General features: G+C 37.8%; 2 protein-coding genes across 3 annotated transcripts in view; both read right to left on the bottom strand.

Moving 5' to 3' along the window:
• SAMSN1 (SAM domain, SH3 domain and nuclear localization signals 1) overlaps positions 1 to 8,594 on the bottom strand; it is a 276,633-nt gene extending 268,039 nt beyond the window's left edge. Inside the window, exon 1 of the mRNA XM_064469960.1 lies at positions 8,554 to 8,594. The gene's annotated coding sequence lies outside the window, so the exon portion shown is untranslated. The remainder of the gene's footprint in view (positions 1 to 8,553) is intronic.
• The window catches only part of NRIP1 (nuclear receptor interacting protein 1), a 74,080-nt gene extending 65,442 nt beyond the window's left edge, over positions 1 to 8,638 (bottom strand). The window contains exon 1 of one of the 2 annotated variants that reach the window (XM_064469941.1): positions 8,554 to 8,638. The gene's annotated coding sequence lies outside the window, so the exon portion shown is untranslated. The remainder of the gene's footprint in view (positions 1 to 8,553) is intronic. The other variant, XM_064469926.1, reaches the window with a different exon arrangement.
• Between the last annotated feature and the right edge of the window lie 1,556 nt (positions 8,639 to 10,194).

The raw sequence follows: 10,194 nt of genomic DNA on the forward strand, positions 1-10,194 counted from the left end.
ACAAAGTCCACCTGCTACAGCAGCAAGCAATAAGCTAACAAGAATTAGATCAGATAGCAGATCTACAAGTGTTTATAGCCCATGACTCAACTTTCCCTCCTGTACCATGACCTTTAAGGAGGACAGGAAAAGGAGACGAGCATGCTTATATGTTAAATTCATACAATCCATTATCCAAAGAGTAACTGATATCTGAGGCTCTAAATCTACTTAAGCAGCAGCACAGCAATGGCCTGCAATATCCCCAAAAGGCCACAGCAGAGAAAATTTGATTGTTTGTGTGCTCCTGCTATCTTGTGAAGCATGCAAAATTTTCCTCAGAAAAATAACAACAATCGTAAGGTAGGAGCCGCAGAAACAGTGTCATCAGCAGCAGCTCAAAGAGGTGATTTTAAGCCCTGCTTTAATGCTTAAGTTCAGTTTTGCAAAGACAAAATACAGCCAGTATTTGCCTAGACAAGGCTCTGAAGACATCGGAGCTAGAGGAATCATACAGCACTGTAACCCAAAAAAACATAGTATTACCCAAAAAGTTGTGTCCAAATACTGTTAATCTCCCCTACTGCACCTCCCTTATTGCATACCAGAATACTTTGAAGACAAAACCAGAGCAGGGTGATACAGAAGTTAAATTGCCTGGAAAGCCTGATGAGCACATTGAACAGACCCTTTTTCCATTAAGGGAATCCACAGTAGAAAATGACTAATGATAAAGCTTGGGGCCCAGAAGACAAAGTTTGGGAAAGTGACCTTTTATGTGTTTCAGATCAAAACCAGTTCAGTCACATGCATCCTGAGATAGCCTTGGGCATGTGATAAACAAGCTTTTTACAAAAAAAAAAAATAAAGTTTGTGAGCAAGCACTCAGGACAGCTGTATTGAAGAGCTATATGTAAAAGACACTATCAAGTTTGATATTGAACCCAAAGACAAACCAGAGTTCAGTGAACAGTTAATGTGACACTGTACAACCTTGTTATCTTCTCATCTCGACAGTTAAACCTATGTGAAAGTGTGCAAAGAGGTTACAAAATGTTATCAGCACAGTTTATTAAATGTTCCTTTTACATTATTTTGTAGCAGGATAAAACTTAAGGCAGTAGAGAATTAAACACCAATAAGTTGAGAGGACCAGGACTGATTCTTCAGAAATCATCTTGACCTCCAGCAGCAAGGGAAAAATTTTTCTTCAAGATATTCTGCACTCTTACATGGCCACTGTTGAGCAGTTCACAGCAGATTTGCTCTTAGTATGTAAGCTAAGCAAAAGTGAATGTCAAAGGTGCGTAGATTCTTCCCTTCCCATAAATAGGGCCTGAAGTAACAGATAAAGGACATTTTTCAGCTGGTTTTGCCTCCCCACCCCATGATCATACTCCTCCATTATTCAGGGACTTCTAGGACTTTAACATATGATTTTCAAATTCAGGTGAAATTTTGGCCTTACTGAAGTCAACAGCACCATTCCTTCCCATTTCAAAAGTGAAGGATTTCACACTTATCATTAGTGGTCCTCCTCCTCACCCCGTTTAGATCATTATATTCTGGTTTTGAACTTTAGCTTCTTATCCTCCTTCTCACATTTCTCCCAAGACAGATTTTGCTTATCTCTCTTCTGAAAGCACCTTTAGATCACTTGAAGTTATGATTGTTATTATGAATTCAAGAAAGAGTGAGCTATTGTCTAGCTGCACATTTAGGAAGCACAGACTAGAACCTGAAGCCTTCAGCTCTTTCAGAAACAGGAGGGGAAGGATGCCCTTGGGTATGAGTTACAGGGTATCCCCACAAGCTAGAAATAGTCAGATAAGACTATTTAGTGAATTAATCAGCCTTTAAAGAATATTATCATTCTTGTGTAATTTAGTGCATAAAATTCTAGTAAGCAGAAGAAAGTTAGCTGCCTCAACAGCCAGGAGCTGCTGTACTACTCTGGTTACATGAGAAAGAAATTACAAAAGCAAGTACTCTGCAAAATAAAGGCAGGAGTGGGGTGTTTTTGTTTGTTTGTTTCAGGGTTTTTATGGTTTTTTGTTTGTGGGTTTTTTTGTTGTGGGGTTGGTTTTTTTTGTTTCATTGGGTTTTTGCCTCTTGTATACACGCCTTTTTGATAACTACAAAAACTCTGAAATAAGTGGAGGAAAAACAACATTCAGGCAAGCAATTTTTTTCCATAAATGATGATCAAAACAACCATATTCAAACAAAGTTGAGGGCTACAGACAAAAAAAAAAAAAAAACAAAAACAGAGGCCTAGACCCTGTTCTTTCTACTGCCCAAGAAATGAAGGCAGAAACCAGTAGCTTGATGTTCCTCCCTACTGTTTTACACTGTCTTTATTCCTGCTGCTGCTGAAATAAGGTGAAAAGACAAAAGCAGCACCAAAGAACAAAGCATGAATCCCATTCTGGCAAAAGAGGGAGGGGGAACAAAAGACATAAGTGGAAGCGGATAGACTACTTATAGCAATTATTGTCAAATATTTTTGCACTTCCTGCCCTGACGCAGCTCCTTTCCTGTACAAAGGCCTACAAATAGTTCTGAGAGGTTCCCTTTGTAGAACGAAGAGAAAGGAAAACAGTAATAAGACTATGCAATGAAGATAAATTTTCCCAATAATGCAAGCTACAGGAAACACATGGAGGTCAAATAAAACTATTATTTGCCTTTTCAAACACTATTTTCTTCTGCTGCTAAATAAAAGCATTATGAAGCCATTTTACACAGTAAAATTTAACCTTATATTAACCTTCCATATTAAGTAAACAAACCTTTCTAGCCAATAAGCATCTCTGTGAACTCTCCAAGATGATAAGCAATACCTTAATTACATTCATTTACATGACTTTGAAATTGTTCCAGACCAAAGTCAATGACTACAAGGTCAAAGAGTATGGAAATCTAAAACAGGGAGAAATCCATAGTCGGCCAGTTCACACAAGCATGGTGCAGCATCCTTTCTACCTAGTTTGTAAAGGGTCAGCGATACCAACCAAGTGGTGCTTGCTTTTTCATGATTACATGAAAAAAGCAACTCCTCTGAAACACCAAAAACTGAGTGCACACTTTCTTTTTTTGAAGACTATTCAAAGTCAAAAACAATAGACATTTTAAATTTGTTTTTAACACTTAACGGTCACTCAAGCCATATAAATGTCTTATGCAAATATTTTATAATATTCTAATTGAAAACCACAATACGAAAGAAGATATATTAAAAAAAAGAGATGTAGCAGAATCATTGAATATTACAGAGTATTTGGTATAGTGCCCTGTTATATTCAGTAATGCTAAAGTGAGTAGTTCTGCTGAGATTTATCCAATGATCAAAGTGGAACAGTAGAAGAGAAGTCACCATACTGATTCCATGTTACCGTAATTCATGAACTGCGCAGACTCAGAGAGGAGCCCAAGCTGAATAAAAATCACTGCCTAGATTTCCACTCTCATCAACAGAACTAAACTATATCCTTAAGATATGGGAAGAAAATATTCTGTGTTTAGTCCTGAATACAACTTTTACCTTTATTCAATCTGTGCTACCCTTAAAGCAGGAAATGCTAATTACACTCAAGCAGCAATTAGAAAAATTTTACTGACAACTGTCATAAGAAACTTGATAAAGCTGTTCTGCCCTGAAACAGCAGAAAAGCAGACTGAGCGTCCATCCCATTCCCAAGATATTAGATAATGGCTAAGGTATGATCAATAGCAATCAAATTAGCCAAAATATAGTATACATGCACACTGCACTAATGGATTGTTTCAGGATTATAGTTTGTGTATTATAACCATGAAGATATTACCAATATGCATATACAAAAATCTGAGGTACGGCTTTTGGTTTTAGGCAATCCCATATCAATGCACTACAGCTGACAACACTTTCTTAGTATTAAATTAGATAAATCTCCCTGCACCCTCACTTCACTAGCCAAGCACTTTTTACACAACTCTCAAGCCAACAACCTTCCGCAATTTAAGTATGATTTAGTGCAAGAGAAGCAATGAGTATTATAAAATTTATGCTTGTTCACCTTCTCTCCCCACAGAGAAGGGCAAGATGTTTTTTCATGTAAATATGTATTAGATCCAAATCATTTAAATAGATATTATTCCATAGAGAACATGATGCTGCATATGCCCATTTCAGCTCCATGTTACTAAATAAACTGCAAGATAATGATGTTGCCTGGCTCATCCTAAAGGACACTGAAAATATTCTAGGCGTTTCAAACTGAAGTAAATGGAGAAGACTTTCACAAGAACAAAAGAAAAACTAAGGCGGCTCTTACAAAGCTAGTTAAGGTGAAAACAAGTTGCTCATAAATCACAAATCAGTAAATCTCTTCAGGAACAGGCCACAGCTGTTACAGCAAACGTATACTTCAGGTATATGGAGCAGTCTTTACAGTATGAATACCAAGTCATTACTTCCCCCCCCTCCCCTCCAATGGAACAAGGGAAAGAAAATCATGTTTGCAAGGCGGAAAAAAACCCGATTTTTAGACAGGTGGGTAAGTTTAACGTTAATGTAGGAATGTTAGATTCAAGGTGCCAAATGTTAATTTCCTGCACTTTTATTTCTTCTATTGAGCTGCAAGTGTCACTACTTGACTGCAGAGGAGAGAGAGAATAGGGAAAACCTAAACAATGTCTTTTAAAAATGAGAGGTTTAGGCATTAATTTTAAGTAAGCACATCTATGTAATTTTCACAAAACACAAAGGAAATTAATCAGTATGTTGCCATCAAATACATTTATAGTTAACAGTTTAATTTAAAAACATGTTTTTATTTAAAATGAGGAAGACTGTCATTGGTCTTGAAGCTATCACGTATCATTTGGGCCACAGTCAGTTATCTTACAATACAGTCTGACCTCTGCTTGATTTTAAAATAGGATATTCACCTTCACCTATGTATAAACCTTGAACATTATCAAAAACAGTTTTATTGCATTAATGATTTATTAATAGGCTTATACTAGTAATGTAATGTAACTTTGACTTTACAGAGTCATAAAGATGACGAGAAACACAGGCAAGACTTACTGTGCTACCTATTTTATATTAGGCTTACAAGGCAACCTCATGATACAATCAGAAAAACTATCCAGAGAGCTACAAAGGGAAAAAAGAAACAACAAAATACACTCCTATCCTAGAATAAGCAATGGAATGGGAAGGATACAGAGAGCATAATGAAGTTACAAAAAATACTGAAACCTTTTAAGCACTGAAATTCCCTTCTAGCCAATCATGCTTGGAACTGGAAAGCTCCTCATACTGAGGCACGTAACCTCTGGACAAGCACATTAGCAATGACTGATATAAAGAAAAGGTGTGAGCCTTCAGTAGGAGTGCATTAAGCTCGATTCCCCTTCCAAGTAAAGCACTGCAAGATGACCAAAGCCTACAGGCCCACATTCAAAACAAACCTGACGAAGGAGGAAGTGTTCCTCCCAGACCTTTCTGGTTCAAAACACTTGCCGCAGCAGCCCTGCCACGTTCTTCGTATTGCACCGTCACTTTTATAGCTGTTAGCCCCATTACAACACAGTTGACAGTTTAAACAAAGAGCAACTAAGAAAATGCAATATTCTATAACTGGCATTTACAGCACCGGCCTTGGACTTCTAATCTTTACTAGACAGGCACACAAATCAATCTATCAGCTCATAAAGGTGTGCTTTTTTAACCTCCAAAACAGATGGGATTGGCCAGAAACGTCTGGCATGTCAAACTGCTAATCACTGCTGCCCTTTGCACAAAATAACCCACTTAAGTTGAGGCATGGTTGCACTGTAACAGACATTAGTCTGTGGGAAACCCATTTAACTGTCACATACTCCCGCCACTCCTGCTCTCCCTTAATTAAGCCTAATGCCTTATGCTTTGACCTTTTGTTCTAGCCTATTAACCCTATCTAGTACAAGTTCAAATATGTTAAACTTAAAAGTTTGCTGTAAAATATTAAATGCCAAGCTACAGAAAGAACAAGGGGTGTTTCTCTACCCTGCAAGTTACCAACACCTTTACCAAATTTCCCAGGCTGACAAAATGGAAGCACTATGTTCATTCCCAAAGACAAAATATAACTAAAGAGTAATCAGTTTCACAGCAGAAAAGTGGAGTTTCTTCCACTTGCATAGCCTACCTTTTCCTCTTCAGAGGAGAAAGAAAAAAAAAAGCGAAACTTCTGTTCGCAACTTCATATCTTCAGGCTTTTGCGTATTATCCAAGAAGAAAAGTACATACTATCAGCCAAGATCACACTGCACTCATTTGCTGTTCTCTAAAAACCTGCCATTAAAAATAAGGCGTAAGTGGTTTACAGTGACCAATTCCTCCTCAGTTAAAGGCCGCCTCTGCCAGCCTTGCTCACACCGAGACACCACCTTGTTCTTTTCACAGCAGTTAGTATCAGCTGTTCACTCTCATCTGTATCTTTTCATGAGCTGCATCTTTTGAAGTTTCTCAGACTTGCATAAACTTAAACGTAAGGATGTAATTCCTAGATTTTAGCTCAATATTGCAGACTTTTCTTTGAGGTAAGCTCAGCTTTAGACAGCATGACTACCCTCCCCTCTTGCACCTCTTACTTCATGAAGGTTACACAGCATCAACAACATCAACAGTTATGTTTGCAAAGCAGTACTCTTCTAGAGAAAGATCATCCTAATGGTCCAGAACGCTGACTTAAAACAAGAAATCCAATTCCAGTGACAAAAACAAATCTCTGGTAAAGACACAACTCTACTGTATTCTGCATTAAAGATATTTATAACAGTATGCAATGCAAGCTTGTATACCAAGACAGGTATTCTACAATTAGTGCTTATAACCAATGAACAGACTCCCCCATCCCAAAATTAAAACAAACAAACAAAAACAACCCAAACAGAAAATCCAACCCAAAATGTAGCACATATAACAATAACTGTTTTATAAACCTGGTTAGAAAAAAGAATGCGAACTGTGTCAGGATTACCAGCAAGCATACACTGACAAAAAAAACACATCTTCCCAAATCTTTAGCTTAACCACCTTACTGATGAGGTGAATACTTGGTGCTAGACTCTTATTTACAACTTACACTTCTGCAACTCTGACGAAGTAGAATTGCTTTTAAACAGAGGTGACAATCTTAAAGCTTTGAATTACTTTAACTACTTATGAAAATGTGAAAGATTTCAGAAAGCTTGTTGCCAAAAAAGCCACTGTCTACTAAGTTCTGTTAAGGCTATAAAAGTGACCATCTGCTGCTGATCAAAACAATTCTCAAATATTAAATAGTTAATTAATTAATTGTGTTTGAGTTCCAAAATGCCTATCTTACTGAGTGTAAGACCAGCAAGTAACACAATTAACTTTCCTGTAAATACAATTGCTCAGACAGCTAAGCACCACTACAGCAATGCTCGACTTTTGAGTCAAATAGGAAACATCCTGGGGGGTTAAGGGGGTGGAAATGGATCCCTCAACTTGATTTTCCCTTTGTTTCCAGCACACTGATTCTGGATAAACCCAAATCTCCTCAATTTAAAAATGAAAGATGTTTTTCTAATGAATTCACTTTGATACACTCTATTGTGTTGGAGATGCTCGAACTGCAGTACACAGACCAATGCTATATTCAAATGAAGTCAAGCAACACATGGATTTATTAAAAAAAGAAATATACAACCTTGCATCTGCAATCTGTGCCATTATAACAGATATGTTAGAAGTTTTGCAGGCTGGGATTTGGTATTACTGCCTCCAGCTTCTAGACCTTCCCTACTAATGCTCACAAAAGTTGCCACTGGAGGCAATGCAAATGAGTCCTGGGAGAGACCAGAAACAAAACAACAACTGCTTGTCAACCATTACATGCCCAAATTGTATTCTTTATGCTCATCAGCATTCTGAAGTTCTTAGGCATGCATGTAGGCCCACCGAGTACAGCGGGCCTACTCAAGTGGATAAAATTACTCACAAACCAAAGTACGTATACATAAGCAATCACTGGACAACACTCAGGGAATTATTCCCCGGTATCAAAGAAAAATAGGATTTAGGAAATGGGAACCAAGGGAGCAGATCCAAACAAAGTGACAGTGGTGCTAAGTGTCTACATGCCATTGTAATGTAATATCTAATAATGGTTTTACTGTGACGGGCCCTTGCCACAGAAGCTCAACTTGGATCTGTTTTATTTTAAAAAAAGTAAGTTGTATTTAGTCTTCTCTTTCACTCTGAAATTACATGTAAATCAGGTCCTTCTCTACTTAGAAACTACCTCCCCTACTACAAGTAGGCTAAATCTTCAGGACTTACCAGCAAATTCCATATAAAAAGTTCAAAGGCTTCTAAAACACTTATTTCTCTTTAATCATCACACAAAGTCTTACACTAAAACAGAATGATTAACTTGAAAATTTATCACTTTAAAACATATTATAATCCTGAAAGACCTACACGTGGCAGACAGTTGTACAACAGATTTGGCAAGACAAGTAAGAAACCCTAAACTAAAGACTCAAGGTAAATAACCCAAACAAATCATTTACCTTGAAAGTGGTCCCATCAGGAAAGCTCTTCCTTCAGGAGTCCAAGGATGCATTAATTTTCTTCCTCAACAATTCCATGCTTGATCTGAAAAGAACAGCAGAAATGACCCTATGAAAATCTGCATACTCATTTTTCCTATCCAATATACCTCTACCTACTTGTTTATTGATGGTGTAACAGAAAATGATACTTTCAGATAATAAGAACCGCAAAAAGTGGACCTATTTCAGAAGAAAAGCTTAGCTCCAAACTTCAAAATCTTCCGAAAGGAAACATCAGTAAAACAAGAACAACTTGCATAGTCTAGACTTGTACTGTCTGACTAACTAAACAGTATTTCTGCAAGAAAAAAAAAAAAAAAAAATCAACGTTCAACTGTGATTCAAAGCTACGGTCCTCTTTCTTCCTTTTACTCAAAAAACAGCTGTGACATGAAAGCCTTCCTTCCTACGTAGCGATCAATGCTTAACACTTCAAACTTGCACCTCTGAACGTCAAAATCGTATTTTTTAAAAAGCCCGTATTAATTTAAATATACATATACAAAGAAAAAGAGCAGAGCATAGTAAAACTGGTGGATGTAATGCTAAATGCCACAAAATTATTTAGAAAAACTTAAACCAGTAGAAATTATAATATTTGCTTTTGAGATATTCAGGAATTAAACAGTAAACGATACTATAGTTAGAAGATGTTATTCATCACAAGCACCACCTTAAAAATTCTTATTGGTGCTTCCCTATTATTCCTAAGCAAACTTTTGCTCAAAGATGCAAACTTACAGCTAGCCCAGGTCATTGTTATTTGTACTAATTCAGACTTTTTCCTGTGTCGAGCCTCATTATTAGAAGTTATGTTACATCTTCTGTCACCAAGTTACCACCCAAGCAGCATGTTTATTATGCGTAGAGTCAAATTTAAATACAATAAAATATAAGAAAAGAAGAAAAACAAAGTTTCTCCCATTTGGCTGAACTCTCCCCTCCTCTGGGCTTGGCAGAGGGAGAGTTCCTCTCCTCTTTGCCTCACCTTTAGCTTCTGGTCTCACAAAAACCGTGTACAAAAGCATTTTAAACAGATTTCTCCAGCATGAGGACCCCACAGGTGGCTTTGGGTGTACTGGGTGGAGAAGGGCAGAATGTGAAGGGTGCATTGGGGGTGGCTCATAGCATTTCCCCCTTCTGCAAAATCACTCAGGCTAAAGCCAGCTTAGACACCCAACTCTGACAACTGCAATGTGCTACCTCGGGGCGGGGGGGGGGGGGGGGGGAGGATAACAGGTGCTGAGAGACAGGTCATCATCCAAAAGACACCTATTCAAAGCTTTCAGGTATGTGAAAGGTAACAGAAGCATGCTGGACTACTGCCAGCATCAAGACCCAACAAAAACAATAGATTCAATTAAGCCCTAAAACAAGTGAATACCCTGAAATACTACATGCAGACACTATTTCAAGTCCTTCCCCTACACACATGACAAAATAAGAAGCCAATTTGCACCACAGGACAGTAGCAATGCTCAACATTTGGATTCAACTGGGGGCGGAGGGGGGTAGGCGGAGCTAAAGCTACCATTGCAGTCAAAATAAACAGAGAAATAACAGGTACAGGACAAAGGTGGGAATAAACATAGTTCAAAG

Source organism: Phalacrocorax carbo, chromosome 1 (assembly GCF_963921805.1).
Source record: "Phalacrocorax carbo chromosome 1, bPhaCar2.1, whole genome shotgun sequence".
Classification (NCBI taxonomy): domain Eukaryota; kingdom Metazoa; phylum Chordata; class Aves; order Suliformes; family Phalacrocoracidae; genus Phalacrocorax; species Phalacrocorax carbo.